The following is a 17,447-nucleotide window of genomic DNA, read 5'->3' as shown; positions in this document are numbered from 1 at the left end:
TCGCTGGTGCATCGCTAAGTGTGATAGTACCTTAACGCCGAAACAATGCAGGAATATATCTGTCTACTCCAGGGTAACTTTTTTCATTTTTTTAAGTGGTGGTGTTTTGCCTCATTTCATTTGGCTATTGGTTAATAAACGTATCATATGAGTGCCGAAATTTTTGTATTACTATTTGGACTTTTTTCTTCAGAGCACCATAACCTCATTAGACAGTGAGCACCCCTTATATATTCTAACTGGTTCCTTTTAAAGATGACAAAATGAATTATCTCAAGTAAATAGCTGACATGGCATCTGCACTTTGAGTCCATTGTGGACAAAGTGCAATACAAATGTTTGTCTTTGTTGTATTTGGGGTTTTTTAGCTACTTTTTTAACAAGCCGTTTTATTAACCCGACTTTTTTATCTACACTAATGCAGGCAATATTTTTCCTTCTCATTACTATAATATACCTTTCTTCTTAATCAATGCATCCATTCTTTATCTCAAATTACACTTTACAAAATTGATGCTTAGCGCCGGACACATGCCTGGTTCTCTCCGCCAGTTAAATGGCCATTTAAAATATAAGTGACCTTTCCGAGGATGAAAGGAATACTAAGTACACTAAATGAGTTGTGCTTCCTATATTGTCATGACAGATGCTTGATTTTGTTGGCCTTTACAAGAATGCACAAACAATTACATCTGCAATTGGTTATTCCACACAGAATGTGAGGTTGCCTTATAGATCAACCAGCTTCTTCGCAGCATGATAAATCTTGTCATTTTTCTTGCTATTCCAGCATAACATCATTCATATTTTAGAAGACATGAGCTAGGAGATTTTGTTCTTCAAAAAGGTCATTTTTATCTGATTGATGATTCTCAGGAACTAAAAAAATGCTTTGGGGAAGTTTGAGACATTTACATGTATATATAAGTTGCGGGTTAAAAGGAAAAATAAGACACAATATTTTTCATCTGTGTTAACATTTCAATAATTAGAAGTGACAAAACGGCTACTGTTAACTTGTTCTTGGCCGTGCCGCTCATATTCCTTGTCTCATTCACATCCAAGTTCCAGGATTTTTCATCATGGAAGGTAATATAATTTCAGGACTTTTCTTAAACACAAATTTATAGTACTATAAAATGCTTTGCTATAAGCTTTTTCTCATAGGATTATTTTGCTTTAGATTGATGAAGTCATTTTGAATTGCAATATAAACTCAATGAAGTCTCATTGCAAGGAATTTACATTTTAACAAAAAGAGATAAAAAGGTAAAAATGAATAATGTTTCATTGTAACTGTCTGATGAGAGGACTTGGCAAAGCTTGGGAAGAAACATTTTATGGTATTCACAACATGGTAAAGTAGAATAGAATTAGGATGTAGAAACATTTTCTAGGTAGTTTATTCTATGTTTTCAGTAGCTTATTCATAAAATTGCACATGTCATTTCAGGTAACTTTTCAGAATAAATTGTTCTATGTGTGCATAACACTATTCTTGATCATTTTATGACTTGTATTCCACATTTTTCACCAGGTTTCTCCTCCATAGACTTTGTCTCTACTTTTCAGTTCTCTGTGAAGTAGTGAGTGGAGACAAGATGCTATGATGTCTCAAACAAATTATACAGAAACACAGGGATTTATGCTCTTCTTTCTCTATATAGGACATGTTTAGAAGTAGCAGCTGCAGGGAAGTTATTATACAGTTGTACTATGCACTGTAGCTGTGAATCCAGCTCTCGGATAAGCTAAATCACTATTTGCACCATGATCAGCCATTTTTTGCTTGTTTTCTCACTTTGTTCCTCGCTCCTCCTCTTCCTTCTTTTGTCCATTGGCTATAATAGCTATTGTAATCTGGCATCTCACTATGCTGGCAATCTGTCTTGCTTTGTTTAGGATGGATTTGAACTGTACAGAAGAAATAGCTCATAAGTGGAGAAAGAAACATATTTTTATGATAAATTACAGTATAATGTTTCTTATGGCCTAAGGGGTAATATCTGAAGAGGAAATTTGCATGAAGTTTTGTACGATTGATTATTTGTATTCTTGATTTATGCAAAGTCTCTTGAGATGATAATGACTTTTTATAAATTTGTAATTACAAATTTTGCACTAAATTGCTGTTGGATTACTAAAACTTCCATTGTTTCAAAGGATGGGTTTAGCTTGTAATATCCGCAGCATCAATTGTGATATAAAATCTTCAGTACTAATTTCATACGGTGATATTCTCCATAGCATGCAGAGGAAATTTCACAAAAACACCAGTATTTTAGTATGGAAATCTAGAGAGAAAATCAGCAGAAATTTGAACCATATGAACAAGTCTTAAGAAGCTTTAAATCAGTGTTTTAAATAGGAGCCCTTCTAATCTATAATAATAAATGCCCTAACCAGCTTCCGGTTGTAACAACTTCCGTCCAGTTGTAACCGGTGACGTCACCACACACACACGCACATGTTAACCCTCAACACACCACACCGCCTCAACACACACTCCTCTCACCTTTCACCTCCACTCATGTCCACTCACTCTTTCACTCCACATACGTTCCTTTCTCTCACTCCGTTTCTCATACTCACACCGTCATCGTCGCTGCCCCGACATCTTCCTCCGCCGCCGCGATCCAGGATCCAGACGTTCTCCAGGCCGCCGACATGTTCTTGTGGGACGCCATCTTGGATGTCGTGAAGTCCCGCGAGATTCAAGATGGTGTCGCCGCAACAATATGTCGCTGGCGTGGACGACATCGGGATCCAAAAAGATGGCGTCGGCGAAATCTCGCGAGATTACGCCGACGCCATTTTGGATCCCGATGTCGACCATGCCAGCGACATGTTGTTGCGGCGACGCCATCTTGAATATCGCGGGACTTCACGACATCCAAGATGGCGTCCCGCAAGAATATGTCGCTGGCGTGGGCGACATCGGGATCCAAAATGGCGTCGGCGTAATCTCGCGAGATATCGCCGACGCCATATTTTTGGATCCCGATGTCGTCCACGCCAGCGACATATTGTTGCGGCGACGCTATCTTGAATATCGCGGGATTTCACGAAATCCAAGATGGCATCCCGCAAGAACATGTCGGCGGCCTGGAGAACGTCTGGATCCTGGATCGCGGCGGCGGAGGAAGATGTCGGGGCAGCGACGATGACGGTGTGAGTATGAGAAACGGAGTGAGAGAAAGGAACGTATGTGGAGTGAAAGAGTGAGTGGACATGAGTGGAGGTGAAAGGTTAGAGGAGTGTGTGTTGAGGCGGTGTGGTGTGTTGAGGGTTAACATGGCAAGAGGTGTTAACGCCATCTTGCATTTGTGAAATTGCGTCATTTACCTCACGCCGACTTGCTGTGCGGACGCTTGACATTGCCTGTACCACCATAACTACTGCTGCCTTGGTCCTATGCCTGTTTACTGCCGGTGTCTAATTACTGGACCAATTTGCCTGTACCGCCATAACTACTGCTGCCTTGCTCCTCTGCCGGTGTCTAATTACAGGACCAATTTGCCTATACCGCCATAACTACTGCCTTTGTCCTCTGCCGGTGTCTAATTACAGGGCCAATTTGCCTATACTGCCATAACTACTGCTGCCTTTGTCCTCTGCCAGTGTCTAATTACAGGGCCAATTTGCCTCTATCGCCATAACTACTGCTGCTTTGGTCATCTGCCTGTTAACTGCCGGTGTCTAATTACAGGGCCAATTTGCCTCTACCGCCATAACTACTTCTGCCTTGCTCCTCTGCCGGTGTCTAATTACAGGGCTAATTTGCCTCTACCGCCATAACTACTGCTGCCTTGCTCCTCTGCCGGTGTCTAATTACAGGGCTAATTTGCCTCTACCGCCATAACTACTGCTACCTTGCTCCTCTGCCGGTGTCTAATTACAGGGCCAATTTGCCTCTACCGCCATAACTACTGCTGCCTTGCTCCTCTGCCGGTGTCTAATTACAGGGCCAATTTGCCTCTACCGCCATAACTACTGCTGCATTGCTCCTCTGCTGGTGTCTAATTACAGGGCCAATTTGCCAATACCGCCATAACTACTGCTGCTTTGCTCCTCTGCCGGTGTCTAATTACAGGGCCAATTTGCCTCTACCGCCATAAGTACTGCTGCCTTGCTCCTCTGACTGTTCACTGCCTGTGTCTAATTACAGGGCCAATTTGCCTCTACCGCCATAACTACTGCTGCCTTGCTCCTCTGCCGGTGTCTAATTACAGGGCCAATTTGCCTCTACCGCCATAACTACTGCTGCCTTGCTCCTCTGCCGGTGTCTAATTACAGGGCCAATTTGCCTCTACCGCCATAACTACTGCTGCCTTGCTCCTCTGCCGGTGTCTAATTACAGGGCCAATTTGCCTCTACCGCCATAACTACTGCTGCCTTGCTCCTCTGCCGGTGGCTAACTACAGGGCCAATTTGCCACTACCACTTCATAACTACTGCTGGGCAATTACAGGGTCAATTAGTATCTGTTTACTCTACAATACTCCAGGACGCCTTCTTCACTGCCAGATAACTGCCAAATAGACTCCTTTACCTGTGCCAACATGAGTCATAACAAAAAGTATGCCAGTGCCAGTGAAAGGAAAGCAGCTTTAGCACTACGACAAAAACAACGCCGTGCTAATGAGACTCCTGAGGAAAAACACCATCGCCTTGAGAAGATTAAGGCTTATAAACGCCGTCGCCTCACACACGAATCCCCTAACTCTAAATCCATAAGATTGGCTGAAGAAGCCTCTGCACGCCGTCACCGCCGACAACAGACGGCCTCTTCCTCATCATTATTATTAGACTCACAACAGGATGCTTCCACATCAGCATGTGGAACAATTTACTGCTACACTTCATCCCATATGCCGTTCACTGACATAACTAATCAGCAATCTGTTTATGCCCTATCAATACCACCATTCAATACCGATGCACAGTATGCCAATGCCAGTGAAAGGAAAGCAGCTTTAGCACTACGACAAAAACAACGCCGTGCTAATGAGACTCCTGAGGAAAAACAGCATCGACTTGACAAGATTAAGGCTTATAAACGCCGTCGTCTCACACACGAATCCCCTAACTCTAAATCTATTACATTGGCTGAAGAAGCCTCTACACGCCATCACCGCCAACAACAGACGGCTTCTTCCTCATCATTATTAGTAGACTCACAACAGGATGCTTCCACATCAGCATGTGGAACAAGTTACTACCACACTTCATCCTATATGCCGTTCACTGACATAACTAATCAGCAATCTGTTTCTGCCCTATCAATACCACCATTCAATACCAACGCACAGTTTCTTCACATACAAGCTGCAGTTAGCCCGCAGAAAGTGCAACCAAGACAAATATACGTTGGTCTCAAAACTAGGCGCACCCCATCGGTTGGACATGCACTTCTACTACAACCTCACAATTTCACTAATGATGAAAATAGTATTACCGAACACAGCTGTGGTGACATGACCCATGTATGTGAGCATTGCGAAGCTTTGCATTTTGTAGCAGAGATACCTTCTGATAACAACTTTACGCTCTGCTGTCAGAAGGGTAAAGTCCATGTACCCATACTACAATATCCTGATGTCTTTACACGTTTGCTGAAAGGGCAAAGTGAATTTAGCAAAAATTTCATGGATAATATTCAAAGTATTAACAGTTCCTTTGCTTTTGCCTCCATGGGTGCAAATATTTCACCACCTCCTGGATATGGCCCATACTGTTTCCGCATACATGGCCAGATCTATCATAGAACTGGAACACTACATCCCTCAGATGACCAGCAACGTGCATTTGCCCAACTTTACATTGTCGATACCACTACCGCAAACGAACAACGCTTACGATGTAAAGAAAATCAAAAATGTCATCCTACATTGATGAACATTATTGCCCTTCAAATCCAAACTATTAATCCTTTTGTGGAAGCTTATCAAATGTTACGTGATGTGGAAGAACAAGAAAAAATTAAATCTCTACAAAACGGAACTGTCATGCCAATCATCACTATGGCTATTAAACAAGATCGTACTCAAGACCCTCGACGCTACAATAATCCCACTGTCAGTGAAGTAGCAGTCGTGTTTCAAAATGACAATGGTGAGCCACCTTTCAATAGAGACATATTAATTCATTTAAAACCTGATCACCATAACCCTTTAGCTCCAAAAACACAACAAATTAGTATTCTCCATAGCAATTTGGATGCCCTCCTCTATCCAATATTTTTCCCTTATGGAGACCAAGGATGGCATGATGGACTCAAACAACAAGGCAAAAGTTCGAGGAGGATCACTCAACTCCAATACTATTGCTATATGTTATCTGTCAGAAATTACTTTAATCCACTCCTCAATGGTGGTAAGCTAACACAGCAATATTTAGTAGATGCTTATGTCAAAATCGAAGCTAATCGCCTACATTACATCCGCAAACACCAAAAAGATTTAAAAGTGGAGGATTACTGCCTCCTTCAAGAACATCTACTCAAAAAATCGGTTCAAAAGGGCATCCCTATTGGGAAAACCGTCATTTTACCATCTTCTTTTGAAGGCAGTCCAAGAAACATGCAGCAGCGCTACCAGGATGCTATGGCTATTGTTACAAAGTATGGTCGACCAGATCTATTTATCACCATGACATGTAATCCTAAGTGGAATGAGATTACTACACATTTAGAACCGTGGCAGCGTGTTGAACACAGACCAGACTTGGTTGCACGTGTCTTTAAAATTAAACTGGAATCCCTCTTAAAAGACATTAGCAGTGGATTATTTGGAAACGTCACTGCAATGGTCCATGTCATTGAATTTCAGAAGCGTGGTCTCCCACACGCTCATATTTTAATTATTCTTGACAGCCTGTCTAAATTACGGACTGAGGCGGACATAGACAATATAGTCTGGGCTGAAATACCTGATGAAACAATCTACCCTCAGCTCCATAACATTGTTCTTCAACACATGATTCATGGTCCCTGTGGAGAACACAATCCTAATTCTCCCTGTATGGATCTTGGAAAGTGTAGCAAAGGTTTCCCAAAACAAAACCAACCATATACCATCAAAGAAAAGGATGGCTATCCCACTTACCGCAGACCCATTGGCAAAACATATGAACACCATTCTAAGACGATTGACAATTCATGGGTAGTTCCATATAACCCATTTTTACTCACCAAATACAAGTGCCATATTAATGTAGAAATATGTGCTTCCATTCAAAGTGTAAAATATTTATTTAAATACGTTTACAAAGGACATGAAAAAGCCAACCTTGAAATTTCCCAAAATAACATCCAACATGATGAAACACACCAATTTACGGATACCAGATATGTTAGTGCACCTGAGGCTGCATGGCGGATATTTGCTTTTCCTATGCATAAACAATCTCATGCCATCATTCGCCTAGCCGTACATCTGCCTAATTCTCAACCACTCTATTTTCATGAGAATGACTCTGCAGACAACATCCATCAAAAGCTCAATTCCAATTCTACACTTATGGCGTATTTCAACCTTAATAAGATCGACCACAATGCACATAACTATTTCTACCGCGAAATTCCAGAACACTACGTTTGGAAACAAGGCACATGGGAACAAAGAAAACGAGGGGGTCTCACAGTTATTGGAAGAATGTATACTGTTAGTGTGAAAGACCAAGAACGCTATTATTTACGTTTGTTGTTACTGCATGTAAACGCTGCTACCAGTTTTGACAGCATTAAAACCGTCAATGGAGTTATGCATGAAACCTTTAAGGATGCTGCGTTAGCACTTGGATTATTATTCGATGATAGCATCTGGAGACATACTTTAACAGATGCTTGCATTCTTAACATGCCTTCCCAACTTAGAGACATGTTTGCTTATATCTGTATTTTTGGCCCCCCCAGTAATCCACTTGAATTGTGGAATGAATTTAAGGACCATTTTTTACAAGACTATTGTCATACATACCACAGCAACACTGAAGAGTGTATCGATTGTGAAGGATATGCTATGAAAGATGTCCAAGATGTCCTCATAGTCCATGAAAAAACTTTTGCTGATTATAATTTACCACGCCCAGCAAAAAATATTAAACAACTCCTTAAACAATATGATAAGGATTATGAGTTAAAAAAAGCTGCAGAGATGAAAGAAACTCTTAATCAGGAGCAACTTTTTGCATATGATGTCATTACTGAAGCTTTACAAAATAGCAGTTTAATACCAAAGTGCTTTTTTCTCGATGGACCTGGTGGCAGTGGAAAGACCTACCTATACCATCTACTTACACATCATTTAAGAGGACAAGGAGAAATTGTGTCACCTGCAGCAACTACAGGAATAGCATCTAACTTGATACAAGGAGGCCGAACAATCCACTCTCTATATGGCATACCTATTCCGATCAACAAAACATCTGTTTCCAGGATTAAAAACGATACAAATGCAGGAAAACATTTACAGAGTACAAAACTTTTTATTATTGATGAGTGCACTATGGTCCAAAAACATGCATTGAATGTGATAGATAGACTTCTACGTGACATCATGACAACAAATGTTGCTGAAAAAAATAAAACACAATTTGGAGGTAAAGTTATTGTTCTTGGAGGAGACTTCAGACAATGTCTTCCCGTCATCGCTCATGGAACAAGAATAGACATTGTAGATTCCTGCATTAAATATTCAGAACATTGGCAACATTTTACCAGACTACCGCTAATTAACAACATGCGCTCCACTGATCCTGAATACAGCACTTGGTTGCTTAAACTTGGAAATGGTGAGCTGTCTAATGAACATAACCTTGGAGAGGATGTCATTGAAATTCCTCCAGACATGCTTTGCACTGGCTCTATAGTAACCGAGATCTTTGGAGACCATATTTGCATTGATGTTAATGACCAACAAAGCCTCGACACTGCTGCATCACATGCTATACTATGTCCGAAAAATGATGACGTCGATTTTCTGAACTGTAAAGTAATGGATCGCATTAGTGGTGATTATACTGTATATACAAGTGATGATTCTGTCGATGCTGATGAGGCAGAGGAATGTGAAAACTACCCAGTTGAATTTTTAAACTCTCTGACACCATCAGGAATGCCATCACATCTCTTAAAACTTAAAATTGTCACCATTGTGATGCTATTAAGAAACCTAAACACCAAGAAAGGTCTCTGCAATGGCACTCGCCTCATTGTCATTGCCTTACTCCGCAACATCATACAGGCTAAAGTGATTACTGGCTCAGCTGAAGGAGACATTGTGTTTATTCCACGCATCGATTTGTGTCCTTCAGAAACTGGGTTACCTTTTAAATTAAAACGTCGACAGTTTCCTCTAAAACCTGCTTTTGCTATGACCATTAACAAATCCCAAGGACAGACCCTCAATCGAGTTGGAATTTTTTTTGCCCGAACCTGTATTTGCCCATGGACAATTGTATGTTGCATTCTCCCGAGTAAAGCAACGCAGCAACGTTAGGGTCAAAGTGGTGGATACACCACTTCAAGGACAATTGCTACCTAATAGCCCAAAAATCTTCACTAGAAATGTCGTTTACAAAAATGTCTTACTTTAAACTATTTAAGTTGGTCCTGGAATAGATATATAGATATATAAATAATAGTTACATTCTAAATAGATATAGATAATAGACTTCTAAGACTTCTATACATAGCTTGATATATGTTATATATATAAATATTTTAAGCAGATAGATATATCTTACACTAATTATCTCTTTCACATATATGTCATAGACATATTTAAATCCATAAAAATATACATAGGTATAGGTATATATAGATGAAAAAAAAAAAGGCAAAAACAAAAAAAATTTAGGCAAACATACGTAGATTTCAACTACATAGCTAACACATACCTACATAACTTAGGTAATAATAATTAATTTTTTATTTATTAATAGAGTACTATTATTTCAATAGCACTTTACATACATCAGTAATACTGTCCTTCTTGAGGCTCACTATGTAAATATCTTATCCACATAAAAACATAGGTGTGATACATCTATCTACTATAATAAATGCGCTAAGCAGCTTCCGGGTTGTAACAACTTCCGTCCAGTTGTAACTGGTGATGTCACAGCACACCTCTTGCCATGTTAACCCTCAACACACCACTCCTCCTCAACACACACTCCTGTCACCTTTCACTATCTTCACTAACGTCCAGTCGCAGGATTTTAGAATACTCAAGATGGCGTGGCCGCAAGAACATGTCGCCGGTGTGGACAACGTCGGGATTTAGGATGGCGCCGGTGGAAGAAGATGTCGGGGATCGTGGAGCAGCGATGATGACGGTGTGAGTATGAGAGACGGAGTGAGAGAAAGGGTCGTATGTGGAGTGAAAGAGTGAGTGGAGATGGTGAAAGGTGAGAGGAGTGTGTGTTGAGGCGGTGTGGTGTGTTGAGGAGGTGTGTGTATTGAGGGTTATCATGGCAAGAGGTGTGTCAGTATCCTCTCGATGCGATAGCATCGGGCCTTAATCTACTATAATAAATGCGCTAAGCAGCTTCCAGGTTGTAACAACTTCCGTCCAGTTGTAACTGGTGACGTCACAGCACACCTCTTGCCATGTTAACCCTCAACACACCACTCCTCAACACACACTCCTCTCACCTTTCACTATCTCCACTAATGTCCACTCGCAGGATTTGAGAATACTCAAGATGGCGTGGCCGCAAGAACATGTCGCCGGCGTGGACAACGTCGGGATCAAGGATGGCGCCGGTGGAAGAAGATGTCAGGGAACGTGGAGCAGCGATGTTGACGGTGTGAGTATGAGAGACGGAGTGAGAGAAAGGGTCGTATGTGGAGTGAAAGAGTGAGTGGACGTGAGTGGAGATGGTGAAAGGTGAGAGGAGTGTGTTTTGAGGCGGTGTGGTGTGTTCAGGAGGAGTGTGTGTTGAGGGTTCACATGGCAAGAGGTGTGTCACTATCCTCCCGATGCGATAGCATCGGGCCTTAATCTACTATAATAAATGCGCTAATCAGCTTCCAGGTTGTAACAACTTCCGTCCAGTTGTAACTGGTGACGTCACAGCACACCTCTTGCCATGTTAACCCTCAACACACCACTCCTCAACACACACTCCTCTCACCTTTCACTATCTCCACTAATGTCCACTCGCAGGATTTCAGAATACTCAAGATGGCATGGCCGCAAGAACATGTCGCCGGCGTGGACAATGTCGGGATCCAGGATGGCGCCGGCGGAAGAAGATGTCGGGGATCGTGGAGCAGCGACGATGACGGTGTGAGTATGAGAGACGGAATGAGAGAAAGGGTCGTATGTGGAGTGAAAGAGTGAGTGGACGTGAGTGGAGATGGTGAAAGGTGAGAGGAGTGTGTGTTGAGGCGGTGTGGTGTGTTGAGGAGGTGTGTGTATTGAGGGTTATCATGGCAAGAGGTGTGTCACTATCCTCTCGATGCGATAGCATCGGGCCTTAATCTACTATAATAAATGCGCTAAGCAGCTTCCCGGTTGTAACAACTTCCGTCCAGTTGTAACCGGTGACGTCACAGCACACCTCTTGCCATGTTAACCCTCAACACACCACTCCTCAACACACACTCCTCTCACCTTTCACTATCTCCACTAATGTCCACTCGCAGGATTTCAGAATACTCAAGATGGCATGGCCGCAAGAACATGTCGCCGGCGTGGACAATGTCGGGATCCAGGATGGCGCCGGCGGAAGAAGATGTCGGGGATCGTGGAGCAGCGACGATGACGGTGTGAGTATGAGAGACGGAGTGAGAGAAAGGGTCGTATGTGGAGTGAAAGAGTGAGTGGAGATGGTGAAAGGTGAGAGGAGTGTGTTGAGGCGGTGTGGTGTGTTGAGGAGGTGTGTGTATTGAGGGTTAACATGGCAAGAGGTATGTCACTATCCTCTCGATGCGATAGCATCGGGCCTTAATCTACTATAATAAATGCGCTAAGCAGCTTCCGGGTTGTAACAACTTCCGTCCAGTTGTAACTGGTGACGTCACAGCACACCTCTTGCCATGTTAACCCTCAACACACCACTCCTCAACACACACTCCTCTCACCTTTCACTATCTCCACTAATGTCCACTTGCAGGATTTCAGAATACTCAAGATGGCATGGCCGCAAGAACATGTCGCCGGCGTGGACAACGTCGGGATCCAGGATGGCGCCGGCGTAAGAAGATGTCGGGGATCATGGAGCAGCGACGATGACAGTGTGAGTATGAGAGACGGAGTGAGAGAAAGGGTCGTATGTGGAGTGAAAGAGTGAGTGGATGTGAGTGGAGATGGTGAAAGGTGAGAGGAGTGTATGTTGAGGAGGTGTGTGTGTATTGAGGGTTAACATGGCAAGAGGTGTGTCACTATCCTCTCGATGCGATAGCATCGGGCCTTAATCTAGTTAATGTATAAAAGAACTGTGTAAGATTCATAATTGGATCACATCAAAAATATCACTAGTGATTGGCTACAGTGATAAAGTGGCTGGTAGAGATGTGATCAGCTGCCTAGAATAAGGGGAGGTCCATCAGGGACAGTAAGGCTGGGTTCACACGTAGCGGAACTCTCGCGGAAATTACCTCAAGAATTCCGGAATTCCATTCCGTGGGAAAATCGCATTTTAAATTCCCGCGATTTTCTCGCGGAAAAACTAGCATTTTGCAAGCGCAATTAGCTTGCAGAATTGCTAGCGATTTTCAAACGATCTGGAGCATCGTTTGGAGAACTGATTGACAGGTTGGTCACACTCGTCAAACATAGTGTTTGACGAGTGTGACCAACTTTTTACTATTGAGGCCGCCTATGCGGCCTCAATAGTAAAAGATAGAATGTAAAAAATAATAATAATAAAAAAATATTGTTATTCTCACCTTCCGACGTCCCGTGCAGCCTTCCCGCCTCTCTCCACGCTCCCGGTCCCATAAATCCTTTGCGACAATTACCGCGATGATGTCTGTTCTTGCGGAATCGCGACGTCTCGTGGTCATTCGCGATGACGTCACGCGAATGACCGCGAGACTTCGCGATCCCGCGAGAACGGGCATCATTACTCGCAAAGGCTTACTGGGACCGGGAGTGTGGAGAGAGGCAGGAAGGCTGCGCGGGACGTTGGAAGGTGAGAATAACAATATTTTTTACTTTAAATTCTATTTTCACAGGGATATGGTACCCAAAGCCCGGAGGACAGTCTCCTCTCCTCCGGACCGTGGGTACCATCCGCAAATGTTCTGCTTACTTTTCGCATGGTGTGCACAGCCACATGCGGAAAGTAAGCAGAACAATGCATTCCTATGGGTGCGGGATCGCCGCAATTCTGCAAAATTAATGAGCACGCTGCATTTTTTACCGCAAAGCGATTCCGCCGCGGTAAAAACCGCAGCATTAGCACAGCATTGCGGAATCCCATAGGAATGCATGGGATGCTTATTTTTCGCGTTTTCACAGCAAAATCGCGCGGTTAAAACTGCCATGGAAACGTGAAAAAAAACGCCACTTGTGAACTCAGCCTAACTGGAGCGTTTGAGAGATTACATGGGGAATACTTATTTATTAATTTTAAACTGCCTTTAGAAAAATAATATTTACTGGACTCCCATTTCAAGGTCTCCCTGTCTTAACTTTTCAAAGACATGCTCTTTGAGACAATAAAAGAATGACAGAGGTGAATGCAGTTCTCATTTGTCATTTCCACCACAGTTCACACGATCTGTCAGAGTCTTCCTACACAATAGAAAATGAGAAGTCGCTCATTGATTTCCTTTTTTCCAGTACAGAATAAGCCAAGAGGGTTTTATGTTTCTCTTCATTATAAATTACAACTTTAATGTTACAAAGTTAAAGGGAACCTGTCACCATGAAGATGCAGTTCAACCTGCAGGCAGCATGTTATAGAGAAAGAGAAGCTAAGCAGACTGATGTATTGTTTTGTGAGAAAAGATTTAGTATATCCCGTGATTTACTCATTTAATCCTCTGCTCTTTCTGGGATTTTGGGTGAAGTAGTCGGATCTATCAGTGACTGACAGCTAAATCAGTATGCCCACTTATACATGGAAAGCTGTCAGTCATTGATAGTGTAAGGAGGTGGCAGGACACCTCTGTCACACCCTCTCCTCTCCTGTGAGCCCCCCCCGTGCACTTCATGTACATATATCCAGCACCTGTATGCTCTATGTGTTGTTATGCTGTATCTGCACTATAATGTAAGGTATTGTGTTGTTTCCCCTTTAAATGTATTAGAGTTGGGACAAGAAATGGTTGGGTTAGCAGCAGCAGAGTGGAAGCTGTAGTTTCCCTCCAGAACTGTCTCGGACTCTGGCCAGGGCAGATGTAATTGTCAGATGGGGCACTGACAGACCCCCTGGATGGGAGAGGTCTGTTGCCCCGTACTCAAAGGACTCCAGGGACTCAAGAGGGGTCCCAAGGATCAAAGGACTGAAGATCACTGTATGAGCCCAAAGACTCTGGAAGGACCTCCACTTCAGAAGGGGTAATCCCGGCGTGTGGACTACTGTCTATTTTTGGCTGCTACAGCTGCTGTGGGTGCAGCTGCAGAATGTGTCAGGAAAAGATCAGGAATCCAGCGCTGTATTCTTCTGTTATTCTACTCTATTCCTGTTTATTAAAAGCTATTTTCCCTGTTGGAGAACAGCTGCCTTTCTGGAGTATTAATCACCTGGACTGCTGTGACCAGAAGAGAGAAGGTAATCTGTGGGGAAAGAACTGTGTTGGTTTCTTTAAATTATATTAATTGAAGACTGCAACAAAAGATGCTATGGAAGCGCAATATATTGTTGTGGTTTGCTAAAATTTCTCACTGGTGATCCATTCCAGCTTTAATTGTGAGACATTAGCAGAAAACGCCATAGTAGATTAGACATGATTAAATAAACCATTGTGGGCATTTTTTTTTTACATACCAGTTAGCTTTTAAGTCTGAAGGACCCTAAACAACCACTCAGGTTACACATAGAGATAGGGCAATTGATCCACGTAACATCGACTTTGAGTCAAATTTCCTGGTGAATTAAAACAATTTGTGATCTGATTTGTGTGGATCATAAAAAAATAATAATAAAAAAAATGTCTGCTACTATTTCACACATTGCTGAGAAGAGAGCAGGCTCAGATGATGTCTGGCACAGCCACATGGGCTTCTCCATAATTTCTTTCTGCTATCACATCACATGATCTAGGGCCTAGGGCAGCCAATGAGGAGGGGACTATCACAGGGACAATAAAAGAAGAGGGCAGTGAAAGCAGCGACTATTTAAGGATTTTATAACCCGCAGATAGAAATGTTACAGTGCGCTGCTCATTATTAAATATAGGGATATAAAGACCGAAATCAGAGCATGCAGCACTGCAAAATATTGAAAATGAGAGTGGCAGCTTCAGTTAAGTGCAGAACCTTCAGAGTCTTTTTAAATTCTTGACACACTGCAAGCAAGGAGAGAAGTTTGAAACCCCTCTGTCCTAATTTGCCACTGGAGAAAAATGAAGAAGTTTGCGTGTCAGAGAAACTGTGGTCCCTGACAGGTGAGATGTTTTTTTTTTTTTTGACATTTCTTTTGCTTTTTATTTGTAAATTTAAAAAATCCAAAATAAAAAGGTCCACATTCTATAAATGTAGATGCAAGTGTCTACTTTACAAAGTGCACGTGTTGTTAGAAAAATAGAAAACAACTGCCTGTTGAAGTGCTGACTTTTGGTACAGGAACGTAACTAGCTTTACATGTCCTGTCCTTCTCCCCTAACCAGATGTGTTGAGGTCACTTAAACATTACTAGGACTGTGTATGTGTTAAAAAAAGGGGGTTCAATACAGTCCTCAGAGAACTAAGAGTGATATGCATCTTTTCCAGACAATTAGAAGCTATGCTGTGAATGCAGTTTTGGGGGGAAAATTTGTCAAAGTAGGTAAATTTGAAAATCAAAAGATTCGCTAACCTCAGGTTACAAATACTATACGTTGTGTTTTGCTCTAAATAAATAACCCTGGGTACACTAACTTAAATTGGAATTTAAAGATGACTGTACAAATAAAATGTCCTAACTCAATAATTTTATATAAAAATAGATCTTATTTCATTCCGCTTTCCTAGAAAAATGAAAAATGTCTCTTTTCAGAAATGCTTTCTATCAGTAAATTGACAGAACAACAATATATTGTCTTTTTCATCAAGGTTGACTTCTGTGATCATATTGTTCTTTCAGCAAAAGTCTTTCACCTGGGGATCTAAAACTCAAATGTAAGGGTAATATGGGGCTTTCTGTTTTATCAGAGTAATATTATTCAGCACCAAAATAATAAAAAATGGAAAAAATAGAAAAGAAAACTACAACTGTTCTAGTGAAAGCAGAAAAGGAAATTACAATTTATTTACAGATATTGTTCTAGAATTGTATATTGAGAAGATAAAAAAAATGCAAAATGATCTGAGCTTTGAAACATTCTACAAAGAAATAAAGCACCAAACATTGTCCTTTAAAGGATTTTTCCCATTTCTTCCTTTCAAGAGATATGCCAATATACATTTGTGTGAAAGTGTTTGCCCCCTTCCTGATTTCCAATTCTTTTGCATGTTTGTCACACTTACATTTTTCAGATCACCAAACAAATTTAAATATTAGACAAAAATAACACAGGTAAGCACAAAATGCAGTTTTTAAGGGAAGGTCTTTATTAATAAATGTTTGGGACACCCTTAGAAGCAACAACTGCAATGAAGCATTTGCAATAATTGGCAATGAGTCTTTTACAATGCTCTGGAGGAATTCTGACCCACTTATCTTTACACAATTGTTGTAATTCCACCACATTGGAGGATTTCTGAGCATCATCCGCCTTTTTTAAGGTCATACAACAGCATTTCAATTGGAATAAGGTCAGGACTTTGACTAGGCCACTCCAAAGCATTAATTTTATTTTTCTTAAGTCATTCAATGGTTGACTTGCTGGTGTGTTTTGGATCATTGCTCTGCTGCATAACCCATGTGCAATTTAAACTGAAGTCACGAACAGATGGCAGGACATTCTCCTTCAGGATTTTTTGGTAGACAGCAGAATTCATGGTTTCATTTACCACAGCATGTCTTAAAGGTCCTGAAGCAGCAAAACAACCCCTGACCATGACACTACCACCACCATATTTTACTGTTGGTATGATTTTCCTTTTCTAAAATGCTGTGCTACTTCTGCACAAAAAAGTCTTGGGGATCATCAAGATGTTTTCTAGAAAAACGAAGAGAGAAGCCTTTATGTTCGTATTGCTCAGCATTGGTTTTTGTCTAGGAACTCTACCATGGAGGCAAATTTCATGGTGGAGCCATGAACACTGACCTTAACTGAGGCATGTGAGGCCTGCAGTTCTTTGGATGTTGTTGTGGGGTCTTTTGTGACCTCTTGTATGAGATGT

The sequence above is a fragment of the Dendrobates tinctorius genome, unplaced genomic scaffold (assembly GCF_039654945.1).
Source record: "Dendrobates tinctorius isolate UK_male_01 unplaced genomic scaffold, ASM3965494v1 ptg000003l, whole genome shotgun sequence".
NCBI lineage: Eukaryota > Metazoa > Chordata > Amphibia > Anura > Dendrobatidae > Dendrobates > Dendrobates tinctorius.
This window is presented reverse-complemented; position numbering follows the sequence as displayed.